Source organism: Pinus tabuliformis, chromosome 6 (assembly GCF_031772625.1).
Source record: "Pinus tabuliformis cultivar Carrire ecotype Pingquan chromosome 6, CPIR1, whole genome shotgun sequence".
NCBI lineage: Eukaryota > Viridiplantae > Streptophyta > Pinopsida > Pinales > Pinaceae > Pinus > Pinus tabuliformis.
The window spans coordinates 1,709,436,137-1,709,463,056 of record NC_142292.1 but is presented as its reverse complement, the minus strand read 5'-3'; the positions used below and the strand labels follow the sequence as shown (position 1 = coordinate 1,709,463,056).

Genomic DNA, 26,920 nt, shown 5'->3' with positions numbered 1-26,920 from the left:
ATGGCTTTGAATGTTGACCTAATTTGTGAAATCTTAAAGCATGTAGATGGCGCAAAAATTTCCAATGTAGAGTCTGTGTCATCTATTTTCCACTCTTCAACAATAGAAGAGCACACTTGGGAGGAACTATGCTTCTCACTATGTCCTTCCAATAGAAATGAAGACGTAAGAAGTTTGATTTCTACATTGGGTAGGATTTGGAACTTTTACGCAAATTGCTTTCCAATGGTTTTGTTTACAGAGAGAGCTTTTTCTATTGACTAGAATTTGGAATTCAACAAATCAAAAAAATCATGATTTGAGTATTGTGATAGAGAGCACCATTTTGTTTCTTCTCTGATTTTGTTTCCCTCATTGATGTGCATTATACAAATAAAGAAATTTATTCCAAAATACTTCAGGCAATCCCAACTGGAGCAGATAGTAATGGTTGGTTCTCTAACTCTCTGTTGTAGCAGCTACAACCATCCTCCAAAATCTTTCCTTAGCCTATTTTGAAGCCTTCCTACCAACCTTACACAACACTTTTTCTTGCTTCACCAAGTACTCAAGCTTTAGTGTTTTCCTCGCACAAAGGCAGCCTGTTGATCACAGTTGATCCATTCCCCTCATAGGCTGCTTACCAGGACTTGGTCCAGTTGCAAGTTGAACAACTTCCCCTTGAAAATTGCGCATTTCTAAAGGAAAACTAGCCTTCCTCCAAGAATTGTGCAATCCTCTCTAAAAACCTATTGGGCTCCAGGATTGGGCAATCCTACCAGCAAACCCTCCCAACAGGATTTGCGCAAATTTTCCTAGCACCAAGTCATTCAGCCCAAGATTTGCACAAATCTGGGCAGCAATCAGTTGCTCTACCCAGAAATTGTGCAAACCTCCCACATAGTTAGCCAATCTCCCAACTAGGAATGCACATTTTTCCTAAGAAGTTGAGCATTAGCATGCATGAATAGTCCCGTTGACTAGTTCCACTCAGGACCGAGGAAACTTGACTTGCATGCATGCATGACTTGATCTTCCTAGAATATAAAGAGACAACATGCAAAAGGCATCCCATGATTCAGGGAGATATTTTTAGCAGCAGGGGGTTACATGCAAAGTTGTTTTAAAAGTTTCCCTCCAAGTGTTGCTTTTTCCTAGATTTATGGCATGCATGTCATGAGACTAAACTTATTTATTCGATGCATCAGAGCTCATTCATTCAAATCGATCTTCGATCCCTGACATCCCATAGCACATCCAAGACTTTTCAACACATCGAGCTCAATTATTCACAGATAAGTGGCCTCAACTTATGTTTTTCAACATTTCTGTCTCTTTTTGTGTATTCTCTTCTGTGAGTGATGTTTGCTTGATTACTTTGAATACATGTTTTCGTTTACATGTATTGTAGCTTGTCCTAACTCTGTTTTAGTTTTCATCGCTATCTCACTACTGTCACATGGATGAAACTGTTTTGCATGGATGTTCACCCAAATGGTGAATGCTCTCATCCACATGCATGTTGATTTGTTTGTTGAATCTTCCATTCATTTTTTGCATGAATTTTTTATCACTTCTGCTACCACTTAGTGTCGCTATACATTTCATTGACTTACTTGCTTTCAGTTTCCCATTGGCGAGTCGGGCTAACCTTGGCCTAGTCTCTACCTTCACCAAGGCTGCATTCCACAATCTGGGGAAGGAAGGCTCACCTTCCTCTCCAGATTTGTGCATTCTTGCGAAGCACTAGCCTCCTGGACTATGTTTCACATTCCTGGAGGATAGTGGCTACTTGGCCCAAGAAATTGTGCAAATCTATCCCTTGGTCAGCAGTCCTTCCGGGATGGGATTGCACATTGCACAATCCAAGCAACCAACTACCCAACTAGATTGTGCATTTCGCAAATCCAGCAGCCAGTCCAACCTCCCAGATAACCCAGACTACCTTTTCTGTAGTTCTCGCAGCCAGTCTCTCAGCCTCCCAGTGAAATTCACACAATCTTGCTCATCAGCTTCCCAGGTATGTGTTCTGTCCTTCCTTGGATTTTATTTGTTTTCACTCACATATTTCTTGCAATGCATGCTACTTGTTTCCAGATATTTCAAGTGTTCATCTATCTCAATGGCTTCCAAGAGAAGGGAGACTGATGGTATGGCAGTTGGAGTAGTAGCTAAGAAGGTATCCTCTGGTTTTCTAATCTATAAAGATACGAAGTTGTATCTAGATAAGGACATCAAACTGAAGTGGCAAGAGGTGAATGAAACATTCGCAGGTAAATTTGGGGAAGACCTTGAAGACCGCCAGGTGTATGTTAACATTCATAAGTCTGACTTGTATTGGATTGCAGGCAGATACCCTGCATTCCCATGTGCAGACATGATTCACTGGATCATCTCTCACACTGACCCCCAGACGATGACCTTGAGCAGTGTTAATGGGATGAAGCTTGCAACCTTCTAGGCACGAGATTATGATGAGATGTATCAGATGACTGATCCCATGAATTTCATGACTCCCCCATTCAGCTTGCCCAATAGTAGATGCCACTCTAGAGACAATCTAAGGGATTGGGTAAAGGAGCCAACTCATTTCAGGATGATGCCCCATCATATTTATAAGATGAAGATATTGAGGAAGGCATACCAAAACTTGGTCATATTCGCATGTCGATTGAGTTTCCAAGCAAGCACTGAGACCTTCCCTCAGAGTTGGGTGGTCACGTTACACCAACTAGCCATAGAAGGAAGACCATGCAACTGGTCCGACATACTGGATCATCAGCTCAAGGAGCAACTCATGGAGGCTCGACAGTCACTCGATGGTATGCATGCAGAGATTTATATGTCCGCTTACATTCCAGATGCAGTTTGTGCCCGACGTGAATTCTCGGGCTTGGATTGGGCATGGTCACTAGCGGAGACTATTGTGAACACGTATTTCAAAGTATTGTCTGAATGTAGCTTCAAAGGAGTGATCATATAGCTGTCTGACCATTTTTTCACCCCACTCTACAGGTTGATATTCGAACATGATCCACCCTGCATTTCAGAGGAAGCAATGAAGGCATTTCTAGGCATTCCAGATTGGTATGCCTCACCATCTGGCACATTCATCAGAGTGTTCAGTGCGAATAAGTCTTCATATATTCTACCAAATTTCATCTATGATGTGCTTATCATGCAAGAAGTACTGTACCACATCTCAGCAGGATTAACAACTAGACTGCAGTGGAAGAAGAAGGCACCTTACCCCGCTCTTCTGTTGTGGATTCGGTCATATGGAATCTGGAGTATCAAGAAAGTGAATGTTGAAGCATGAAAAAATGAGGAAGTATCCTTTCTACCTCAGAAGCTTCACCCCACATTACCCACATTGAACTGTGAAGGATCACTATGCGAGAGTTCAATTCAACTAGATCCATGGGGCATGTCGTTGGGCTGAGGAGGACTTGTGGAGGTACTGTTACAATTCCTCCAGACCCAATGAACAAGTTGGCTTCATTGTAGAATGGTTAGCAAAGTAGCATGAAGCAGCACCATAGAGAGCACCAACAGTAGCAGCAGCAGCAGAGGCAACAGAGCCAAGCATACCTATCCGCGACAAAGGGAAGAGGACGATTATCGACCACATGGAGGAGTAGAAAAGATACAAGTTCCGAGCATATCCACTTGTAGAACATGAAGCTATGGCTACTCAGGCGAAGAGGCAGCAGTGCGACAAGCGAATCACATGAAGGCAGAGGGATAAGAAGAGAATGGAAGAAGCAGAGAAGGAGTTGCATGAGTTGAGGGAGCAACTCTAGAAAGAACAATTGTTGTGCCAACAGAAGCAGGAAGCGCAATAGCAGTAGATTCAACAGGGGGTGCATCACGTGTAGACAGATGAAGCAACACTTGTACAAGTAGTTGATTCATATGAATAGCTAGCATCAGGTGAATAGGGTGAATCATTGCAGGGGCAAGACTTTTCTCATGAGATAGAACAAGTGCTTGAACAGTTGGATGCAAACATGGAGCAGCAGGAGTTGGAACAGGATACTGACCTCATGCCTCACTACAAAGAGGTTGACTCACTTGCCTCATTGCTTCCCGATGATGAGAAAGTCTTGAATAACCCAGGAGGAATTGAGATCCTTGGTGGTCAACCAGAAGCAGAGATGCATAACATCTCCTTTGATGAGTCTCATCATAGAGTTGTGTAGTCTCAGAGAGTACCAACCTTGGAGGAGCAAACATCCTCTGTGTAATTTGAAGCGCAAGTGATCGTGACTGATGTGCACAAGCATCCAGCTTCTTTGCCCAACGCAACTAGAGTGCATGCTGAAACCACTAGCTCAAGTGTTCATTTTCTCATAGCTGAGAATGAGCTAATGGTGAAGGAACTACATGTGGCCAAGTAGGGAGGAGACTTGGTGATAATGTCCGCCTGAGCGGAACTGAAGAAGGAAATACTAAATGAAGTATTTTCCTTGGACACAGTTATTCTAACATTGTACTCCAAGTTTAGTACCATGCTTCAAGCAATTTTTCATCTCCATGGATGGCAGCAGCGATGTGCGAGAAGAGCACGCATCTTGAAGAACATACATGCTGTTGTTGGTAACATGCAAGAATAGACGATGAAGTACAAGGGAGACCTGCTTGACTTGCCAAGGATAATGAAGACCAATGCGATCAAGTTGCAAGCACATATCCGGAGTCAGATCCAGAACTATGAAGACCTACCACATCTCATCACTAGCATACAGACTTCCCTTGCACGAGCATTCAATAGGATGGAGGTTATAGTGCACACTCATGTGATCCCATCACTTGGGACTCTAACCTAGGAGAAGACCCAAAAGAAGGTCCAACAAGAGCTTGACTCATACATCGATGAGTTGATGCACGCCGCCACCAGCCCAGACTTGCCTATCAGTGCGCACATCATGTGCAAGTACGTTGCTAGCCTGGCCACACTGAAAAAAATGATGTGCATGCTCATAGACGAGTTGAACAAAGGAGCCCAAGCAGTGTACCCAGATGCTATGGAGGCAAGGTTCAGGTTTCAGACGGATGTCACCGCAGAACACATGGACACTCTCAAAGACTACCAATCTTGGCATCAATATGTCACTGTTGATCAGCATGAGGATGTCAAGTAGTTGGACTTCTATGGTTGTCTAAGTCTAAATGATGTCTAGTTTGGCTTGTCCAAGCCATTGTTCACATGGGTACATGCGCATTGTAATGTTGAGTCATGTCAAGTGTAAGTCAAGTGTCAATAGTGGATATAATAGTCAAGAGTAGGTGAAGAGTCATGAGGGTAATTGAATGGTAACAAAGGGGAATGTAAAGGGTTACCCAACCCTTCACTATAAATAGTCCCTCATAACTCATTATATAGGCTTTTTGTCAGCCATGCTTCTACTAAGACTATTTTGAAGAAGGATTCGATAGTATTGTAACGTGCCTTGTCTTCTCCACTGCACGGAGCTAGTACATCTCTTTGGAGGAGCAAGCAAATGTGGCTATAACATTCCACTGTTGGGGCTAGTAGGTTTACATGGATGTATTGTATGATTGTGACTTAAACTTCTTTATATAATAAAAGCTAGCACATTTTCATGCATATATTGTTATTGTAGTTGGTCTGCCCTAGTTGCTTCAATGATCTGTGTTGTTTAACTTATGTACTTGTGTATGAATTGATTCACATGAAATTATATGAATCTTGTTGTTAATGTTGTCACCATCTATGTCGACTGCTCTGCCAGACATCAGACAAACCTTTCACTTCAACCTTGCTATAGCAACTGTCACACTCGTCATGGACTGATTCATGAGTGCTGTACATGTTATCTTACCTTGTATGATGTGATTGTCGCATCTGAGTGGACTGCTCTGCTAGAAGCTGTGCATGTCCTTTGTGTTGTGTGTTCCTAGCTGAGTTAGGATTGATCCCTTTCAACTTGGAACTCACCTTCACCTCCTTCCCCCTTCGCAATGTTGGAACCTCTCATACACTTTCCTTGACTCAATACATGAGTCACACCCTTGCTACTGACACACTTATTCTACTTGCCTCTATGTGACACTACGGGCAAGGAATTACCTTACGACTCACTGCTCGGACTCCTACACCAAACAGTCTAAGATCTAATTGGGACCTCTTACCGGGGAGATCCCCTTGACGTGTTGGCGGGTCTGTTACAGGGAAAAGTGTCTATTTAGAACTGCTCTATCCCACTAAGGTGTGACAACTACCTTAGAAACAAACAGAGAAAAACTACTTTTTTATTTCCTTTATGAATTATAGATAGAGAGGAATAGAAAGAACCAACCTGTGTCTTGCGCTAATCCTTTGATCCAATCCCTCTCTTCTTTGATAGTCTCCAGCTACCTGCTCCCTTGCATGCCCAGCTTCACAAAGTACCTGTAAGATCACAGAAGCAGCAGAGCACTATACAAAGACATGGATCTATATTCATAAACAACTTAGGATCAGATTTAAGTTAACCATACAAATGTAACAAGCATCAATGATACAAAAGCATGGAGGAGAACTCAAATAGTTTTTATTGATAAACAAGAAAAGATCCAGGAGGAGTTACAACCAGTGGTTCCGACCCAGCATCAACCTCCCAGCAAAGAAGCCCCTCTTCACCTCAAACAAAGCATAAATCACCCAACAATCTGATGTTTGTCTCTAGAAACCAACAACAATTCCTTACAATATGCAAAATTCCAGCCTCTGGATCTCTGGGATGAGGGATCCATCTATAGATATCTGTAAGGAGGATGAGTCAGCTTGTGATTTGATTAGTGTCTTCTCTCTATCAGTTCTTGCTTCCACTTGGAGACTGAGGGCCTCTTACTCATCCTTGGTCGAATTCAGTGAGGCAAGTGTCACAGGAGAAGATTCTAGAAGCTTCCATTGCCTCTCCACCTTGCGGAATGACACTGCCATTTGTCACTTCTCGCCCATCGCACCCCACAGAAGGGAGTTTTGAAATGCAATGCACCCTCACAGTGCATTTGGGTGAGATGCAACGCGCCTAGCCAGTGGAGCAGCTGCAATGATCCTGTTTTGACCAATTCTGAGCAGTTTCTGGTGGAGAACTTCTGGGAGAAGCTGTAATCTGTTGACCTTGTTCCTTTAGGGGTTAGAACAACACTTTTAGGGACTTAGGAGCCCTTGGTTTATGGACATTTCATGCTTGGAGTTGTAGGGCACAAAAATGTCTATAACAGTTGCCCCCTAAAGTATGAGGCCATTAAGCTTTTGGTGTCGAGTGAAATGCTTTATTATGAGGATCCGAAGTTCTTTCAATGCTGGGAGGAGACCTATAATAAGATACAATACAATACATTATCTTCATACTGTTTTCATGATCTAGCTGAGGCGGGCATTCCCATGCTCAGCTTTATAAATTCATTTTCATGTACATAGGATAGACAATCGTCTGAGTGTAGACTGATGATTCTGATAGAGCCATCATCCTTTTGGTAGGATGATTATCTGTGCTGCAATGTTGTACATTTAATGTCATTATTTCCCTGAATATATATCGCAGCCCGGATGGATGAAACTAGATCCGGGGTCTTCAATCTCATCTGATCTTCACTCGAAGTACAAGTCGATCCATGTGAGAAATGTTCTGAAGTCGAACATGGAAAGAGATCGCTTGATTACCAGTCAATGATGTAAATTGTTAACAAGCGCGAGAGGAATCATCGATAATGATAATGATCCTCAAGGTACTGCAGTACAATTCACGTGGTGTGAATAAAGGACTTGGCATTGAACACCACGCAAAATCTTTCGGTCGAAGGCCATTGATGTAAACCTGTCGCCAGAAGTGAGAAACTTGCCATTGAGGCATGCAAGCTTCAGAGTACTGAATGGGGTGTTCCTAGATCAACTTCTTGGATAATGAGCTGATGTCGACAAGAAGCGATCCGTCACAGGAGGGCCTTAATGAATCCCACATCAATGACACAGAACAGAGAAAATGATTTTGATGGAGGTGAAAACGATCTGGTGATATAAGGTTCAGGGTGGCGGTCATGAAAGAATGGAGTATAATGTATGGTAGTGGGTGAGACACAGGTGACTTCTCTGGATGACTTCTCTTGAACATATCGGCGACACTGATGTGATGGACTGGTAGCATTAACCCCAAATGTGGATGGTATGGCATGACCATGGTGATGTGACCGGTGAATGAAACAACCCAACCCGACTCGGACACGGAGTGGAAGTGTCATGTTCAAGAGCGACTCGCTACCAACAAAGTTTCTTTGAGTTTTCTTCCCAATTTTTCCCCAGTCATTGCCGACCAGTACCTCTTTATTTTTGTCAAGCTTGAGGACGATAACATATGCTTGTTCTATAATTTTCCCTTCGGGCAAACCCATCGCTATGTTTTAACGAGCCTAGCGATAGTGAAACTCGTTCTCGTCTAATGACAAGTTTGTCGCTATTAATCTTTTTTAATGAGTTTAACGACAAAGATAACTCGGTCCTTTTCAATTTTAGAGAGTTTGAAAAGGAACGTAAAGGTAACTCCAAAATTCCTTTTTCGTCATCTAATCCCTTAAGTCCGAAAAAGTATAAAACAATATAGAAGGGATGAATTTTCGATAGTTTTAACGAGCCGAAAAAAACAAGTGCTCGATCTTTTTGTGTAATAATCCCTCAGGTCCAAAAAGATTAAAATCTAGATGAGGGATAGCACTTCCTGTCCCTTTAATGAGCTGGAGAGGCCAATGGCTCGGCAATCTTTTCATATTTTACGAGTCAGTTGAAAAGAGCTTAAAGGAGACTCGTCTTTTGAGGAACGAGTGATAAAACGGGTAGCAGCTGATTCTAGGTAAGGTTTGGAATTTTTCAATCATGGCAATGTCATAAGGATGGCTAGTGAAATCACTCTTTGCAGCTATTCCTCAAAATGGGTAAACAATCAAATGGAAGTGAATGATCGGCTAATGAAAAGTGGAGGTGACGGTGCAAACATGACCAAGGCTTTAACGGCTGAAGTACTACATTCACGATGGTTATTTACCGAGGAATAGTTCATTTTTTAATGAGCGTAAACACGGGTGGAAACATTTGCTCATGTCTTATGTTTATTTTTTAACGAGCTTGAACTATGTGCTAAAACTGCTCGATTAATCCAGTCTTGTGATAAGAATGTCTCATGTAAAAACGACAAATTTTAGAGATTTTCCCCACATCCTTTCTTTATGCAAGTTAGGAAACGACCAATCCTATGAGTTTAAAGGGGTAGAGGTCCTAAAAATTTAAAAAATAAATAGTCGCTCTTCGCTTGCATTCCAAAAGGTTTGCATGCCCCCAGGTATAAAATAGAGTTTCAAGGTTACCCCTTCTTTAGTCCGTTAAAACATTTGTTTTACCAAGAGAGGCCTACCTCTTACAGGTTACCCAAAGATCGTTGTATTCGCAGCGCAAACAAAACACTTCTCCGGCGATGTCTACCGAAATAAACAAAGGTGAGCAGCGGTGCTCGCCAACTCACATAACTTTGACAAGAGAATATTTTTCTAGAATAACCCCCTCTTCCAATCACGGACGGGGGTACAGACTAGTCATATTCTCTCGCAGAAACCTACCCTATACCAGAAGTTTTCCTGCCGAAGCAGACCATGATGCATGCCCCCTGGGTTTCAGTCATATCCCTCCGAATCACTCGTGCTCATCGGGAGGACAGACTGGAGATTGAGACATTTCTTGCGTGAAAAGACCATTCAGGGATGGTATATGACTATTTGCTCTGTATGATCCGGGGAATGAAAGCTGGTCCATGAGCTTGACCACTCTTCCTTCGTGCAGAAAACACATTACTCTAAAGAGTGAGGAGACAATTGCTCCCATGCAATAAATATAGTCTCGTCCAAGGAGTAGATTGTAATCCAGGGGTCCTTGAACTACCATTACATTCATGTGAACGGTTTTCCCTCTCAATGTTATGGGCACATCGGGAACGATCCCTAACGGTCGAATGGTTCCTTTATCAAAGCCTGTCAGATTTCTCATCTCAGGCAAAAGCGATGGCGAATCAAGCGCTTTCCAAGCAGTTGAGGAAAGGATACTCACAGAAGCCCCCTCGTCTATGATGGTACCAACCATAACCATTCTATATATCTGAACAATAATTCGAAATGGTACACTAGCTGGTAAATGCGGTCTGCCTAGTTGATTCCAGTTGAAGGAGACAACTAGGTTGCTTGGAGGTGGGACCGAATAGACGGCCGGGTACGACTCTGACGAACTTCCTTCCTGCGATAAAGGAACGGGTAAATTGCCCCCATGTTCGTTGGAGTCTGTGCTTATGAAAAGAATTTGGACGGTGTCATCCTTGTTCTCTTCAGTGATTGTATCATCTGAAGATGGAACCTCTGAAGGCAAGACCGGGTCAACTGCCGCCTCGACCTTTTGACTTTTGTCTGGTATGGATTCAGATGGTTCATCTTCAATGAAAGATGCTTCGGCCGACCACCTGAGCGGGTCAGCTGGATTTTCAACTAGTGACGGACTCGGCAAGAGTTTTTTATATCCAGGAGGAAGTCGTAATGGTGAAACTGGATGATCATCCAAAACTCTTTTAGCTTCGTCTAAGAAGGCGCAAGGGTGGACGGCATGATCACCTTCACACAATTTACAAGGAAATCTATATTTTCCTTTTTGTCATGGGGCTTCACTTTCACTAGTTGACGGTGTGTTTTCAACATAATCATCAGAGGTTGAGGACACCGGGTTGTGCAAACAAGGAGACCAGTCCCTTAAGATCTGAGCGATGCAAGGACAATCTCTGTGAAAGTGGTCTCCTTTGCAAATGACACATGGCGATTTAGGCCTGGTCGGTGCAGTGTGTGGATTTTCGTTAGACGACACTGGTTTGCTCCCATTCGCTTTTGGCTCCTTCTTCTTCTTCTCTTTCTTCTTCTTTTCCTTCTTCTCCTTAGGAACTTGACTTTTGGCTTTACCAGCCCCATCAAGCGAAGAGGAAGGAGGAGAGGAAGAATTAGAGGAAGTAGAAGGTTGGTGGGTAACTCTGGACTCGTCTAATTGCTAATTCGATTGTTCAGGAATAGTGTTGTTACGAATGACAGAGGTTGGGAAGAGCCATATAGGCAAACCAATTGTCAGTCCTGGAAGCGACAATGTAGCCATATGGGGTGCACCAACATCTCCCCAAGAGGAGAAGGGACTAGGATTTCCTCCAAGGGGAATTCCTTGGTTGGTGGACTCCATTTTCTCAACCCAAGATCAACGTAGGAAAGGGGTAATGAATATTCTGTTTAAAATAAATTTTTAGACGCTTTGACACAACTTGTTTTTTCAGTTTTTAAGAGTCGAGAAAAAACAAAAGATGACTCTAGTCTCCTTCAATTTTTAATGAGCCTGAAGTGACAAGTGCTCAGATGGACCTTTTCCGTTAAGGAGTCTGAAAGGGAACGAAAGGGACTGCTCTGGAGATCTAGGTAGAGGGAGTACCAAACCAATCGCAAAACTGTAGAATACTTTTTACGGTACGGCAGTCAATCTTCCCGAATGATGTGTTCAGTGCATTGCAATCGATAGGGCGGCAGACACGGCTTCCTAAGGATAAAGGATTTAAGCCTATAGGGGTCTCCCAAAATATACTCGATGGTATGTGGGAGCACAAGTCCATACTGGCACTTATCGTCTCAAAGTGGAGGAATCACCCAACCATCAGTGAGGACAACAGTTACGAGGCTTTACGACACCAGAATACATCTCTAGCCTAGACCTCTAAATGTTGTGCGTTAAGTTCCAAAGCGTTGTTAGATTCATTGAATTTATTTTAAGTTGATCTTGTTTATGAAGTTTGCCTTTCGGTTTCACCATGAGATGTAGATGTAATTCCTAAAATGCAATCTAAAGATGATAAACAAACTTTTATCTCTTTTTTGCAATGAAAATCCTAGCTACTAGGGGAAAAGAAAGACAGAATCTTTTCACAAAGAGCAAAGAGCACATTGTAAATGCACTTTCCTAAATCAAGCCAAACAGACTGTCTATATGCAAATGCACATGCATGTATTTGTTTTCGACTTTCTTATTATTGATGCTAAAAAGAAAGTTGATGTACAAATCTTAATTTCTTTTCAAGCGACAAATATAAACAAGCTCTTTTTGAAATCAAAAACAGAGATGATTGGGACACCTTACGATTTTGAAATGAACACTCGTTCTTGACACTAGAAAATTACAAATTCAGACCAAAGGCAATAGTAACAGGATAATCGACCATCAACAGCAATCAAACTTTCTCCTATGATCGAAATCGACACTTGCGACAGATTCAAATCAAAGGACGAAAGTACGACTATGCTACTTTTGCAAAGGAAAATTGTAAACGACTCAACAAACACACAAAAACATCTACAGTTCTTTTGTACAAAGGAGGCGGAATAACAACAAGGAAAAGAGGTTTCAAACAGACATATATTGATCACAAGCATCAAAATTCAGGGATAGAACTGGAAAGAATGAAGCACAAGAACCACAGCTACACAGAGCTAGTCTGATCAGCGCACCTATAACACAGAGAATCTGAAATGCAGCACAGGTTTCCCCTTTGAGAAGTGCGTTGAAATTCAAGATCTCTGAATAGTACCTGTGCTGGGCCAGAAACGAGACTCTGTCCGAGTTCCAGGTCACAGTTTGCAGTTCAGTCCTTGGTTTTTGGCCGAGTAAAAAGCGATCAGTAATGCAACAATTAGGGGTAGATCTAAGGAGGATCTAAGAGCTATCACAAGGGCAATCAGATAGTTTGTGAATCAGTTGTTTAAATCATAAACAAATCCAGTGAATGGATTGAAGCAGCAGTTATCTACTTTGCATTTGTTATGGCAAATGCAGTTCGAAAGCTACTTATAAGTTTATGAAACAAACAACAAAGAATGATACACAAACAAACTAATTAGACATTCCCCAGTGGAGTCGCCATTTTGTTACAAGGAAAAGTGTCTATTTAGAACTACTCTATCCCACTAAGGTGTGACAGCTACCTTAGAAACAAACAGAGAAAAAATACTTTTGTATTTCCTTTATGAATTATAGATAGAGAGGATTAGAAAGAACCAACTTGTGTCTTGCGCTAATCCTTTGATCCAATCCCTCTCTTCTTTGATAGTCTCCAGCTACCTGCTCACTTGCATGCCCAGCTTCACAAAGTACCTGTAAGATCACAGAAGCAGCAGAGCACTATACAAAGACATGGATCTATATTCATAAACAACTTAGGATCAGATTTAAGTTAACCATACAAATGTAACAAGCATCAACGATACAAAAGCATGGAGGAGAACTCAAATAGTTTTTATTGATAAACAAGAAAAGATCCAGGAGGAGTTACAACCAGTGGTTCTGACCCAGCATCAACCTCCCAGCAAAGAAGCCCCTCTTCACCTCAAACAAAGCATAAATCACCCAACAATCTGATGTTTGTCTCTAGAAACCAACAACAATTCCTTACAATATGCAAAATTCCAGCCTCTGGATCTCTGGGATGAGGGATCCATATATAGATATCTGTAAGGAGGATGAGTCAGCTTGTGATTTGATTAGTGTCTTCTCTCTGTCAATTCTTGCTTCCACTTGGAGACTGAGGGCCTCTTACTTATCCTTGGTTGAATTCAGTGAGGCAAGTGTCACAGGAGAAGATTCTGGAAGCTTCCATTGCCTCTCCACCTTGCGGAATGACACTGCCATTTGTCACTTCTCGCCCATCACACCCCACAGAAGGGAGTTTTGAAATGAAACGCACCCTCACAGTGCATTTGGGTGAGATGCAACGCACCTAGCCAGTGGAGCAGCTGCAATGATCCTGTTTTGACCAATTCTGAGCAGTTTCTGGTGGAGAACTTCTGGGAGAAGCTGTAATCTGTTGACCTTGTTCCTTTAGGGGTTAGAACAACACTTTTAGGGACTTAGGAGCCCTTGGTTTATGGACATTTTATGCTTGGAGTTGTAGGGCACAAAAATGTCTATAACAGGGTCTAGCACCATCAACATTTATAGCACTAGAAGGAGGGCCTGATGACAAGCAGTGTCCTCCCATCTAGTTTTGAACCTTTGCATATCTTTTATGGAGTCTTCCATTCTTCTTCCCCCGAGGTGTTTTTTGAATCATGAAGATGTCTCCATCTCAAGGAAGCTTTTTGATCTCTCGTCTACTCACGTGTATGATGGTGAAAACAAAGTGGCCTAGCCTGAGAAATTACATAACTTTCTTTCCATGATTAATGAGGAAGATGAGTTTTCTGATGAACAGACAGATTTTTTGCTTGCATACACACTTCGTGAATATCCATTTTGTTGGGTGCTCAGCCTACCGACTAACACTATGTACTCATTTGAGCACTTCTATGATCTTATTGAAGACACGTTCTATCATTTTGATCCAGACCATCTTGACCAGAAACTGTTACAGCAATGGAGGGCTCTCCATGAATCCATTATTGATTTTTGGCAGCGCTTCCGTGACTTGCAGCTTCAAGCTCCGAGGAGCTAGATGAAGTTTCCTTATCATTAGGACCGGTTCGAGTATTGTCTTAAGAAATTTGCCCATCCCAAGAGAAAACTTGAGATCAAGCCTTTCTCAACCTTCTTCGTTGATGGAATTGCATAATCTCATGTGGGAGCAGGCACTGTCTCAATGGAGTGTTCGCCTCCCTCTCATTCAAAAGTTCCAACATCGCCCAGTGATGCTCAGGATCATGTTCATCCTTCACACTCTCCCAACATCACTCCGCTCAATTTTCGTGCAGATGTGATTGTGAGTCCTTTGAGTTCTCATATGAATTCTTTTCTTTGACCTCTATCTTCGCACTTAGGTGTTCCTTTGGATGATGTTGTCTGGTGTTCCTCCATTCCAGACTCTTCACTTGTTGTGAACTAGGAATGACCCAGTGGCGGAGTTTATGTTTCACAACCAACATGCATTGTCATTCATGAAGAGTATCAGTGGGAGCTTGAACATCAATACTTGGTGAATGATGAGTCCCTTCTATCTGAGCCCCCTCCATTCTTTCCTAACATCTTTGGCGAACCCATCATCCATGATTTTACACATGTATCTTCGTCCATGGTTGCACCCATTGTTGATCACTTGCAGGACTCAACAGATGTTAGTCCACCATTCGATAATGGAGAGGATAAGTTATTCATTGAAGATCCACTTCATCCTTCATCTGTCTTTTCTAGAAGCACAGAGGATGATTTCATTCACTTTTCATCTACCCCTCTGTTTGATTCATCGGATCATGAGGATACCGAAGAATTCATTGATTTTTCTGATCATGGTAGTCGTGATCCATTTGCTTCCAATTTTGATCATGATCATGAATCTCTCATAGTTGATCTTTCGAAGCCACCAGTGTATGATGATCTACCTGATGATGAAGTTGAGACACCAAAGACTGTCAAGGCACTTCAGCCTGAGCTGATGGTTATGTTAGGTCCTCTCTCTCTTGGGGTTAGTCTCACTTCTGATCATGAAACTGTTCAATCACCCAAGGCTCCTCATCACTCATATGTATGCATTGAAGATCCATCTCACTCACAGATCACACTTCTTCCACTCGAACTACATGATCCCATTGCTCATGCATCGGAGGAATCTTACATTGCAAGCACTTGTTCACGACGCAAGTTATATTTGTTTCTTTGGCTTGCTTGCATGTCACAGTCAAGAGTGTGCTTATGCTTCAAAATTCCATGTAGTGTCACACATCCCCATGAGGATTCCATGGATTGTCCGTCACGCACTTGCACTCACTTATGTCATGTGGGCACTTTGAAGCAAAACGTGTGGTTATATTCATTATTATATCTTTCATTTTTGCTGGTTCACACCATCGGGTTGCTCACAGACCAAGCCTTCACCAACATGGGTCTACCAATGCGCCGGTTGCTACATTGGAAGTATCACTACATGTGATCAGGCCCATGCACCGTTAGTGTAGGAGCAGGAATAGTATTTTCTTTCAGATTGTTTTCTTACATGCTTGTTTGCTTATATGCTTTGTTTGCGTGTTTATTTTCTTGTTGGTTTACTTACCTGCTTTGTTTTCACTTTAGCTTCTTCTTTGCTTTGCTTTGATGTTTGTTGGTTCATTTGTTTCATTCGTAGGTTAGCCTTGCATGAAACCATGCATGACTCTTGAAGCAAGCTAGGTAAAGTACAAGAGGACTTGTACAGCTATCACTACTTGGTTATCTATCATCTTGCCTATGCATGACGAGCTTGTTGATCTTAGTCCATGATATGTCAAAGGAAAAGATGCATTGTTCGAAGTGAACCTTGGTGTACACACAACACTTGCGCATTAACTAGTGTCATCTTATCTAGTCGATTTTTTTTGGTTAACCCTTATCAGCTCAGTCAAGTAGAGTAAGGTGAGGGGGAAAACCTTAACAGACACGTCAGAGATATAATAAACTACTTCTCTATTGGAACAACCTCCTCTTCTCTCAATAAGTCGGGATCCATATTCCGCCTCTGAAATGAGTAAGTGCTACGCACAGTGAAAATGAAAATGGAAAAATGAAAAGTAAAAAAAAATCAAAATGAAAAATAAATAAGGAGAATGAAGGGAAAGGCTTCTTGTGGAGGGAAGTGATGCAAGTAACTCTGCCAAGTTACTAACGAGGCTCGCTGGTAGCAGAGCCATGCTTGTGTTCCTGTGTGACTCCACCAGGGTACCCTACAGGCATGTTGGCAGTGGAGCAACACCTAAGATGAAGCTAAGACTCTAACGATTATATTCCTTGTGCACCTATATACCCCTCAACCACAATTGAAACAACTATGTTGCCTTGGCTTGGAATGTGTCTCAATCGACCAAGGGCTCGACAGAAGCTACATCTTACAATCAAGCTAGTGTGAAACCAAGATGAGTTGGGAGCTGAACAATACTTCCGGAGGTGTTAGACTTTCTTTTCATGAACAAGATCAATTCAGAGAACTAGAGTTCTACCATTGTGTCACCAAGTGTTGTAGCAGCTACAACCACCCTCTAAAATTTTTCCTTAGCCTGTTTTGAAGCCTCCCTAACACCCTTACACAACACTTTGTCTTGCTTTGTCAATTACTCAAGCTTCAGTGTTTTCCTCGCACAAAGGCAGCATGTCGATCACAGTTTATCCATTCCCCTCATAGGTTACTTACCTAGACTTGGTCCATCTACATGCTAAGTAGCCTCCCCTTGAAAATTGCACATTTCTGAAGGGAAACTAGCCTTCCCTCCAGGAATTTCACAATCCTCTCTGACAACCTACTGGGCTCTAGGATTTCGGAATCCTGCCAGCCGACCCTCCCAGCAGAATTTGAGAAAATTTACCCAGCAGCTGGTTGTTCAGCCTGTGATTTGTGCAAATTTCGGCAGTAGTCAGCTTCCCTACCCAAAAATTGGGCTAACCTCCCAAGCAATCAACCCAGCTCCCAGCCAGGAATGCATTTTTTTCCCAAGGAGTTGAGCACTAGCGTGCATGGATAGTCCAATTGACTAGTTCCATCTGGGACTGGGGAAACTTGACTTGCATGCATGCGTGACTTGATCTTCCCGGAATAGCAAGAGACAACATGAAAAAGGCATCCCATGACTCAGGGAGCTATTTTTAGTAGCTGGGGGTTACATGCAAAGTTTTTTTAGAAGTTTCCCTCCAAGTGTTGCTTTTTCTTAGATTTGTGGCATGCATGTCATGAAACCATACTTATTTATTCAATGCATCAGATCTCATTCATTCACATCGATCTTGGAGCTCTAACATACCACAACACATCCAAGACGCTTCGACACATACGTCTAAGCTATTCACGGGTAAGTGGCCTCAACTTGTCTTTTTCAGTATTTCTATCGCTTTTTATGTATTCACTTGTGTGAGTCTTCTTTGCTTCATTTATTTGAATGCATGTTGTTGTTTACATGTATTCTACCTCATCCTATATCTGTTTTAGTTTTCATCGCTATCTCACTGTTGTCGCATGCATGAAACTGTTTTGCACAAGCGTTCTCCCAATGGGAGAACTGCCTCACCCACATGCATGTCGATCTATTTCCTGAATCTTCCATTCATGTTTTGCATACACTATTGATCACTTCTACTATCACTTAGTGTCACGATGCATTTCATCAACTTACTTGCTTTCAGTTACCCATCGGCGAGTTGGCCCAACCTTGGCCTGGTCTCTACCTTCACCAAGGCTGCATTGTGCAATATGGGGAAGGAACACTCACCTTCCACTCCAAATTTGTGCATTTTGGAATAGCACTGGCCTCCTAGATTGTTTTGTGCATTCCCAGAGGACAGTGGCTACTTGGACCAAGAACTACGCAAATCTGTCCCTGGGCCAGCAGTCCTTCCGGGATGGGATTGTGCATTACGCAATCCCAACATCCAACGGCCCAAATAGATTGCACATTTTGTAGATGCAGCATGTAGTCCAGCCTCCCAGATAGCCTAGAGTACTTTCTTCATAGTTCTGGTAGGTAGTCGCTTAGCCTCCCAGTGAAATTTGCGCAATATTCCTCATCCGTTTTTCCAAGTATGTGTTGTTTCCCTCCCCGAATTCCCATGTGCGTACATGATTCATTGGATCGTCTCTCACACTGACCCCAAGACGATGACCTCGAGCGGTGTCAGTGGGACAAAGCTTGCAATCTTCTGGGCATGAGATTATGATGAGATGTATCAGATGATTGAGCCATGACTATCATGACTCCCCTGTTCAACTTTCCCAACAGCAGAGGCCACTCCAAAGACATTTTGAAGGATTGGGTAAAGGAGCCAGCTCGTTTCAGGATGACACTCAATCAGATTTGTAAGATGAAGATGTTAGGCCCCTATACTACTAGTGTAACCCCTTATTATAATTAGTACAACCAACTTATTATATTGATGTACCCATATACTGCCCATATTCTTACTATTGTGCCACATAGAAGCCCACTATTATTATTATTGTGCCCTTACATTATTATTGTTATGTCGGCTCTGATTATGTTATGACCCCTTAGACTCCTATATATAGAAGGGAGGTCTTTTCATTTTTATCATCCAAGAATTGCTCATTTATGTAATGTAAAGGAGGTTTCCCCCTCGAAGAGGCTGAATTATAAGGCGTTGATCTATCTTTTCTATCTCTTCTTGAGCTGGTTTCATAACATTTGGTATCAGAGCTTTGGATTCTAGGGTTTCACTGCTCCAAACAGGTCATCGTGGCATTTTCGCTATAACTTATTTTCTGCGATGTTTCAGAAGCTAAAAAAAATCCATTTTAGGAGAAATCCCGCTACATCTTGGGTCCAAATTTTAGAGCTTTTCGCACTATATTTGCGGAGATATGATCTGAGGAAGTTGGTATTTTTGTAGACTTCTAAATTACATTCCAAACAGGTGACCTGGGGAAAATTGTCATAACTTTCTCTCTAAGCATCAGATTGAAATTTCGTAAGAAGGTATAGAAAGAGGACAAACTTTAGTTTCTTGTATATATTTTTTGGAGCCAGAGGTCGAAACAGTGACTCATGGCATGTCGTACAAGTTCACTCTACTGAACTAGTCTATAATCAGGTCATCTTGGGAGATTGTGCATAACTCTTTCTTGGAGAATCCAATTTGGATCAGACTAGTGGAATTGAAAAGAGAATGCAAAGGGCTACTACAGGTCACAATTTCAAAACTTAAATATCTGAAAGTACAGAGTTACAGTTGTTTCAAGATCGAGCTCCTAAAATCAAGAAAAAACAAGATGACGAAGTTTGATGGCAAGGATCCGATAAATTGGATACTTCAGATGGAGAAATATTTTGATCTACATGGTGTACCACTATTACAAAAGGTATGTATTGCATCTTCATATTTAGAACAGGATCAATTTTTATTGTATGAAGGGCTTTGTTCTCGTAAACAACATGTTACGTGGTCAATTTTCATGGAGGAAATGATAGCACATTATGAGGATACAAAGAGAAACACCTTCTTTAGAGCAACACCACAACAATTGGAAAGAGTAAAAGGGCTTTGTGACATAGTGGAAAGAAAAATTATGGAAACCAGGAAGCATACCTCTCACAACTATAAAGATGGAAGTGTTGTTTCTCCCAGCCTTCCACAACCTACAAAGTTCACACCGCAACAATTGGAAGAGAAAAGAGAAAAAGGGCTTTGTTACAATTGTGATAGCAAATGCACTAAAGGTCATAAGTGTGCTGAGAAGAAATTATTTTACATAGAATATGAAGAGGAGGAAGAAAAGGATCAAGAAACGTCAAAAGAAGAGGATATACGCCAGGACCCCACCCTAGAGAAAGAAGAAATGAATCAGAACATATCTTGTAAAGCATTGGCAAGAATTACCACTCCTCAAACTCTCAAGATAGAAGGACATATAAAGAAGAAAAATGTTCAAGAAGTGAAAGCTCACATCGAGCATCAAGAAATGAATCCGACCATATCTTGTAAAGGATTGGAAGAAATTACCACACCTCAAACTCTAGAGATCGAAGGACATATCAAGAAGAAAAAGGTTCAAGCAGAGAAAGATCACATCGAGCATCAACAACAAGTTCTCCAACTTTTAAAGGATAACGCCACTTCAATGCAAAATCAAACGAAACAACAAGTAGATCAACATCGTAGTGAAAAATGTTTTGATGTAGGTGATTGGGTATTTTTACTGCTACATCTCAAGCAAGCTATTTATGCGAAGGAAATGTTGGCAATACTACATACACTTAAAAAATGGCGACCATACCGAATGGGAAGACTCTTCAAGGATGAGGATGTGGAAGCATTTTTTTGTGCTATTTCTATTATCCAAACAGGTTGGATAAACAAAGCAAGGGATGAATGGAAGAAGGACGAAAAATTATGCCCACTTATTCAAAAGTTTCAAAATATCCCAATTCAACCAATATTTCCAGAAATTGAAGAGGAAGGAAAAATCATATTGGAACCTGGAGCAGTCACAGAAACAAGAACCTGACCGCTATGAAATCGATCAATTTCAGCGTATCCCGTCAAGTGGAAGAACTTACCCGCTGAAGATTCCACATGGGAGGACAAGAATTTTATACAGAAGCATCAAGAACTACTCAAGCGTTGAGGAAAATGCCTTTTGAAGGAGAGGGGAATGTTAGGCCCCTATACTACTAGTGTAACCCCTTATTGTTATTAGTACAACCCACTTATTATATCAATGTACCCATGTAGTGCCCATATTGTTACTATTGTGCCACATAGAAGCCCACTATTGTTATTATTGTGCCCTTACATTATTATTGTTATGTCGGCTCTGATTATGTTATGACCCCTTAGACTCGTATATATAGAAAGGAGGTATTTTCATTTGTATCATCCAAGAATTGTTCATTTATGTCATGTAAAGGAGGTTGCCCACTCGAAGAGGCTGAATTCTAAGGAGTTCATCTATCTCTTCTATATTTTCTTGAGCTGGTTTCATAACAGAAGATATTGAGGAAGGCATACCAATACTTGGTCAATTCACATGTCGAATGAGTGGCCAAGCAATCATTGAGACCTTCCCTCAGAGTTGGGTGGTTGCGCTGGACCAACTAGCTAGAGAAGGAATACCATGCAACTGGTCTGGCATATTGGCTCATCAGTTGAAGGAGCAAGTCACAAAGGCTCGACAATCACCTGATGGTATGCATGTAGAGATTTATATGTTCTCTTATATTCTAGATGTAGTCTGTGCCCGACATGAGTTTCCGGACTTAGATTGGGCATGGTCACCAACAGAGACTGTTGTGAACACATATGTCAAGTTGTTGTCTGAATGCAGCTTCAGAGGAGTGATCATACGGTTTTCCGGCCATTTTGTCACCCCAATGTACAGGTTGATATTCGAACAGGATCCACCTTACATGTTAGAGGAAGCGATGAAGGCATTGCTAGGCATTGCAGATTTGTATGCCTCAACATCCGGCACGTTCATCCGAGTGTTTAGTGCGGTTCTCTGCATGTTCTGCCAAATTTTTCCTTGGACTTGCTTCTCATGTAGGAAGTAGCATACCACATGTCAGCAGGATTGAGAGCTAGATGATAGTGGAAGAAGAAGGCACATTGGCCTGCTCTTCCATTTCGAATTAGGTTATATGAGATCCAGAGTATAAAGCAAGCAGATGTCAAAGTAGAACAGATGAGGAAGTAACCTTTTGACCTCCAAAGCTTCAACCCATATGACCCACTTGCATTTTGAAGGATCACTGTGTGAGAATTCAGTTCAACTAGATCCATGGGGCATGTCACTGGGTCGAGGGGGACCCATGGAGGTACTTCTACAATTCCTCTAGACCTAATGAACAAGTCAGCTTCATCGTAGAATGGTTAGCAAAGCAGCATGAAGTAGCACCATGAAGAGCACCAATAGTAGAAGCAGTAGTAGAGTCAGTAGAGCCAAGCATACCTGTGCACGACAAATGGAAGAGGAAGATTGTCGACCACATGGAGGACCAGCAAAGCTGCAAGTTTCGAGAAGATCCACTTATATAACAAGCATCTATGGCTATTCAGGTGAAGAGGTAGCAGCACGACAAGCGAATCGCATGAAGGCAGAGGGATAAGAAGATTATGGAAGAAGTAGAGAAGGAGTTGCATGAGCTGAGGGAGCAACTCCGGAAAGAGCAAGAGCTGCGCCAATGGGAGCAGGAAGCATAGCAGTAGCAGATTCAGAGGGGGCACGTCACGTGCAAACAGATGAAGCAGTGCTCGTACAAGTAGTTGATTCATCTAAGTAGCTGGCATTAGGTGAACAGGGTGAAGCACCGCTAGGGCAAGGCTTTGATCATGAGATAGAATAGGTGCTTGAACAGTTGGATGAAGACATGGAGCAACAGGAGTTAGAACAGGATACTGACCTCATGCCTCACTGCAAAGAGGTCGACTCACCCACTTCATTGCATCTCGATGATGAGGAAGTCTCGAATGACCAAGGAGGCACTGAGATCCTTGGTTGTCAATCAGAAGTAGAGATGCACAACTTCTCCTTTAATGAGTCTCATCATAGAGTTGTGCAGTCTCAAAGAGTACAAAATCTGGAGGACTAAACATCCACTATGCAATTTGAAGAGCAAGTGATCGTGATTGATGTGCACAAGCATCCAACTCCTTCAACTGATGTAGCTAGAGTGTATATTGAAGCCACTAGCTCAAGTGTTGGTTTTCTCATAGCTATGAATGAGCGAATGGAAAGGAACTACAAGTGGCCAAGCAGGGAGGAGACTTGGTGACAATGTCCACTTGAGCTAAACTAAAGAAGGCAATACTAGATTAATTATTTTCCTTGGACATAGTTATGCGAGCATTGTACTCCAAGTTTGGTACCATGCATCAAGCAGTCATTCATCTCCACGGATGGCAGCAGCGATGTGCAAGAAGAGCATGCATCTTGAAGAACATACATATTGTTCTCGATAACATGCAAGCATGGATGATGAACTACAAGGGAGCCCCGCTTCACTTGCCAAAGATGATGAAGGCCAATGCGGTTGAGCTGCAAGCACGCATCCAGAGTCAAATCTGGAACTATGAAGACCTATTGCAACTCATCACTAGAATACAAGCTTCCCATGCACAAATATTCAAAAGCATGGAGGTTATAGTGCACACTCATGAGATCCCATAATTTGGGACTCTCACCCTAGCAAAGACCCAAAAGTGGGTCCGACAGGAGCTTGACTCATACTTTGATGAGTAGATACACACCGCCGCTAGCCCAGACTTTCCTATCAGTGTGGACATAATGCGCAAGTGCGTTGCTGGTCCAGCCACACTGAAGACAATGATGTGCAAGCTCACAAACGAGTTGGATAGAGGAGCTCGAGCAATGTACCCAGATGCTATGGAGGCAAGGTTCAAGTTTCAAAAGGATGTCACCATAGAACACATAGACACTCTCAAGGACTACCAATATTGGCATCAATATGTCACTGTTGATCAACATGAGGATGTCGAGTAGTTGGACTTCTACTGTTGTCGATGTCTGAATGATGTCTAGTTTGGCTTATGCAAGCCATTGTTCACATGGGTACATGTGCATTATAATGTTGAGTCATCTCAAGTGTATGTCAAGTGTCAAGAGTTGATGTAACAGACATAGAGTAGGTGAGGAGTCATCAGGGTAGTTGAATGGTCATAAAGGGGAATTCCAAGGGTCACCCCACCCTTTGCTATAAAGAGTCCCTCATAACTCATTGTATAGGCTTTTCATCATCCAAGCTTCTACTAAGACTATTTTGAAGAAGGATTCAATAGTACTGTAACGCACCTTGGCTTCTCCACTGCACGAAGCTAGTACATCTCTTTGGAGGAGCAGGTGGATGTGGCTGTAACATTCCACTGTTGGGGCTAGAAGGTTTACATGGATGTATTGTATGATTTTGACTTACGCTTCAATTATATAATAAGAGCCAACACATTTTCATGCGTATGTTGTTATTATAGTTGGACTACTCTAGTTGCTTCAATGATATGTATTGTTTAACTTACGTACTTGTGTATGAGCTGATTCACATGAAATTATATGAATCTTGTTGTTAATGTTGTCATCGTTCATGTCGACTACTCTATCGGAACTTGTGCATGCCCTTTACATTATGCGTTCCTAGCCGAGTTTGGATTGATCCCTTTGAACCTGGAACTTAGCTTCACCTCCTTCCCCCTTCAAAGTATTGCAACCTCTCATACACCTTCCTTGACTCATTGCATCAGGCACACCCTTGCTTCTGATAGAGTTATTCTACTTGCATTTGTGCGACACCATAGTCAAGGCACTACCTTACGACCCATTGTTGGGACTCCTACACCAAACTTTCTAAGGTCTAATTTGGAATTCTTACCGGGGAGATCCCCTTGACATGTTGGCAAGTCCAGCATCATCAATGCTCTCCTTGCGTATTGATTTGCTAAGTAGTTTTGATAAAGCCAAGAACAGAGAGAGCCACGCTAATATCTCCTTTGTAGAAGGGTTTCCACCAATCACATCTCTTGAGAGGAAAATTAATTATTGGAAACTTTGGAGAGATATTTGGAACAACATAAGGCTTATTAATGGTTGGTTCTCTAACTATCCTTTTAGTATTTATTTTCTAAGTAGATTTGACAAAGTGTAGAACGGAGAGAGCCAGACTAATATCTCCTTGGAAGAAGGGTTTTTGCCAATCAATTCTCTTAAGAGGGAAAGGAAAGATGGGAAAATTTGGACAAAGATTTCAAACTACATAAGGCTTAGTTGGACACTTATGAATAGAAGGGGAAAACAAAAAATCAACCTTTCAAGTTGGTGTCTCTTTAGGAAAATAAAAACATTAGCCTACTAACAATGATTTCCTTTTGTTATTCGGTTCCATACTTCCTCCTCATAGAATTTTCCCGTTTGGCTTTGTTCATGGTACCCTTGTGATGAAGTGTAGAATTTCAGATGATGGTGTTGGAGATGTTCTCATACAACTCTGAATTTAACTGAGCTTGGCGTACATTTGGAAGACATGGGAAGTGCACATGTGAATGGAAGGAACAATCTACACATCCTTAAAAGAGCCATGAGCTGCCACAGAATGATGAATTACAACAACATTTTAGTATATTTTCATCTATTTTTGAAAGAAAATGGTTAGTTGATGGTTGAGAACATGAATAATGAAAGATTCATTAATACAATTTGTTTTCTAGGTGGAATTATTGAATTTGCAATTATTTGTTTCACTATTGTTTAAGATATAAATGGTTGATGCTAGTGTTTTATGAACTATTTCAAATCTAGAGATAACTACAGATTCTCTGTGCCCTAACAATTCATTGATAGTATGCAACATCTCAATCATAATTATGGAATTTGAAAGAGCTTGGTATAGCAGGGTAAATGGCTTACACACATTTGAGTATTTTTGCTCTGTTTTTCATGTGTCTTGTGGGTTCAACTTTCAACTTGTGCTCTTTTGCATGTCATCATTCTCAAAGAGTCTAGACAGCTCCCATTCCGATACAAACTTATTGGTTCGTAATATGAAAACATCCACATTAAAAGGGATATTTACATTTAATAAGATTTGATAAAAGGGAGGTTGACACATCTTATAAGATTTAATAAAAGGGTTATTGGAAACTTATAGATTTTTTTTAATAAGGAAAAAAATCCAAATTTATTTTTTCAAAAATAAATTTTAATGGAATTCTAACTTCATGGGAATTTCAAAAATAGATAGAACTATTTCATCCCATAAGTGCTTCAAATTCCACAAAATGGGGGATTTTATTCCACCCATAATACTTTAGATTCCAACATGGTTAATATCAATAAAATATAATGCCCTATTTGAAAAGTTAGACCTTTTAATTACATTCCATTGAAGGGAATACACTAATTGACCTTGGAAAAGTGATAAAAAAAAGATGAAAAGCAAAGAAAAGATGCATTAAATTTCTCTATATTACAAGTCTTAGGGCCGTGTCATTGCCTCAAATTGGGGATAATATTTAGGCATTAATTGGTTTGCTTAATTTATGTGAATAACATGTTGGAAATGATTTATTGACTATTGTCACATGTTTGTACTTTGCTAGTGTTGGGTTTAGATAAAACTATTGTGAGAATGTTCATTTCTCTTAAAATCATCTGCAACAAAACAGAGCACTTAGTAGCAGAAGCCAAATTGGGCAAGATGAGATCCTTTCTAGTCTAGACCATTTCCAAATTTCTAACACATTTCCAACACGTCCATGTTATTTCATACCACATACCACTAAAAAATAGAGTATCACTTCCACTAATATATATATACACACACACACACACACACATCAAATTCAAATTCATAATAAGGCTCAGTGTTTCATGTTAGCAAATGAAATACAACTAACAAATAAACGAGTACCATTCTCACC

General features: G+C 41.4%; 1 pseudogene; it reads left to right on the top strand.

The window, feature by feature from the left end:
- Nucleotides 1–25,653, top strand: LOC149265580 (putative F-box protein At2g36090; annotated as a pseudogene).
- The last annotated feature ends 1,267 nt before the right edge of the window (nucleotides 25,654–26,920 follow it).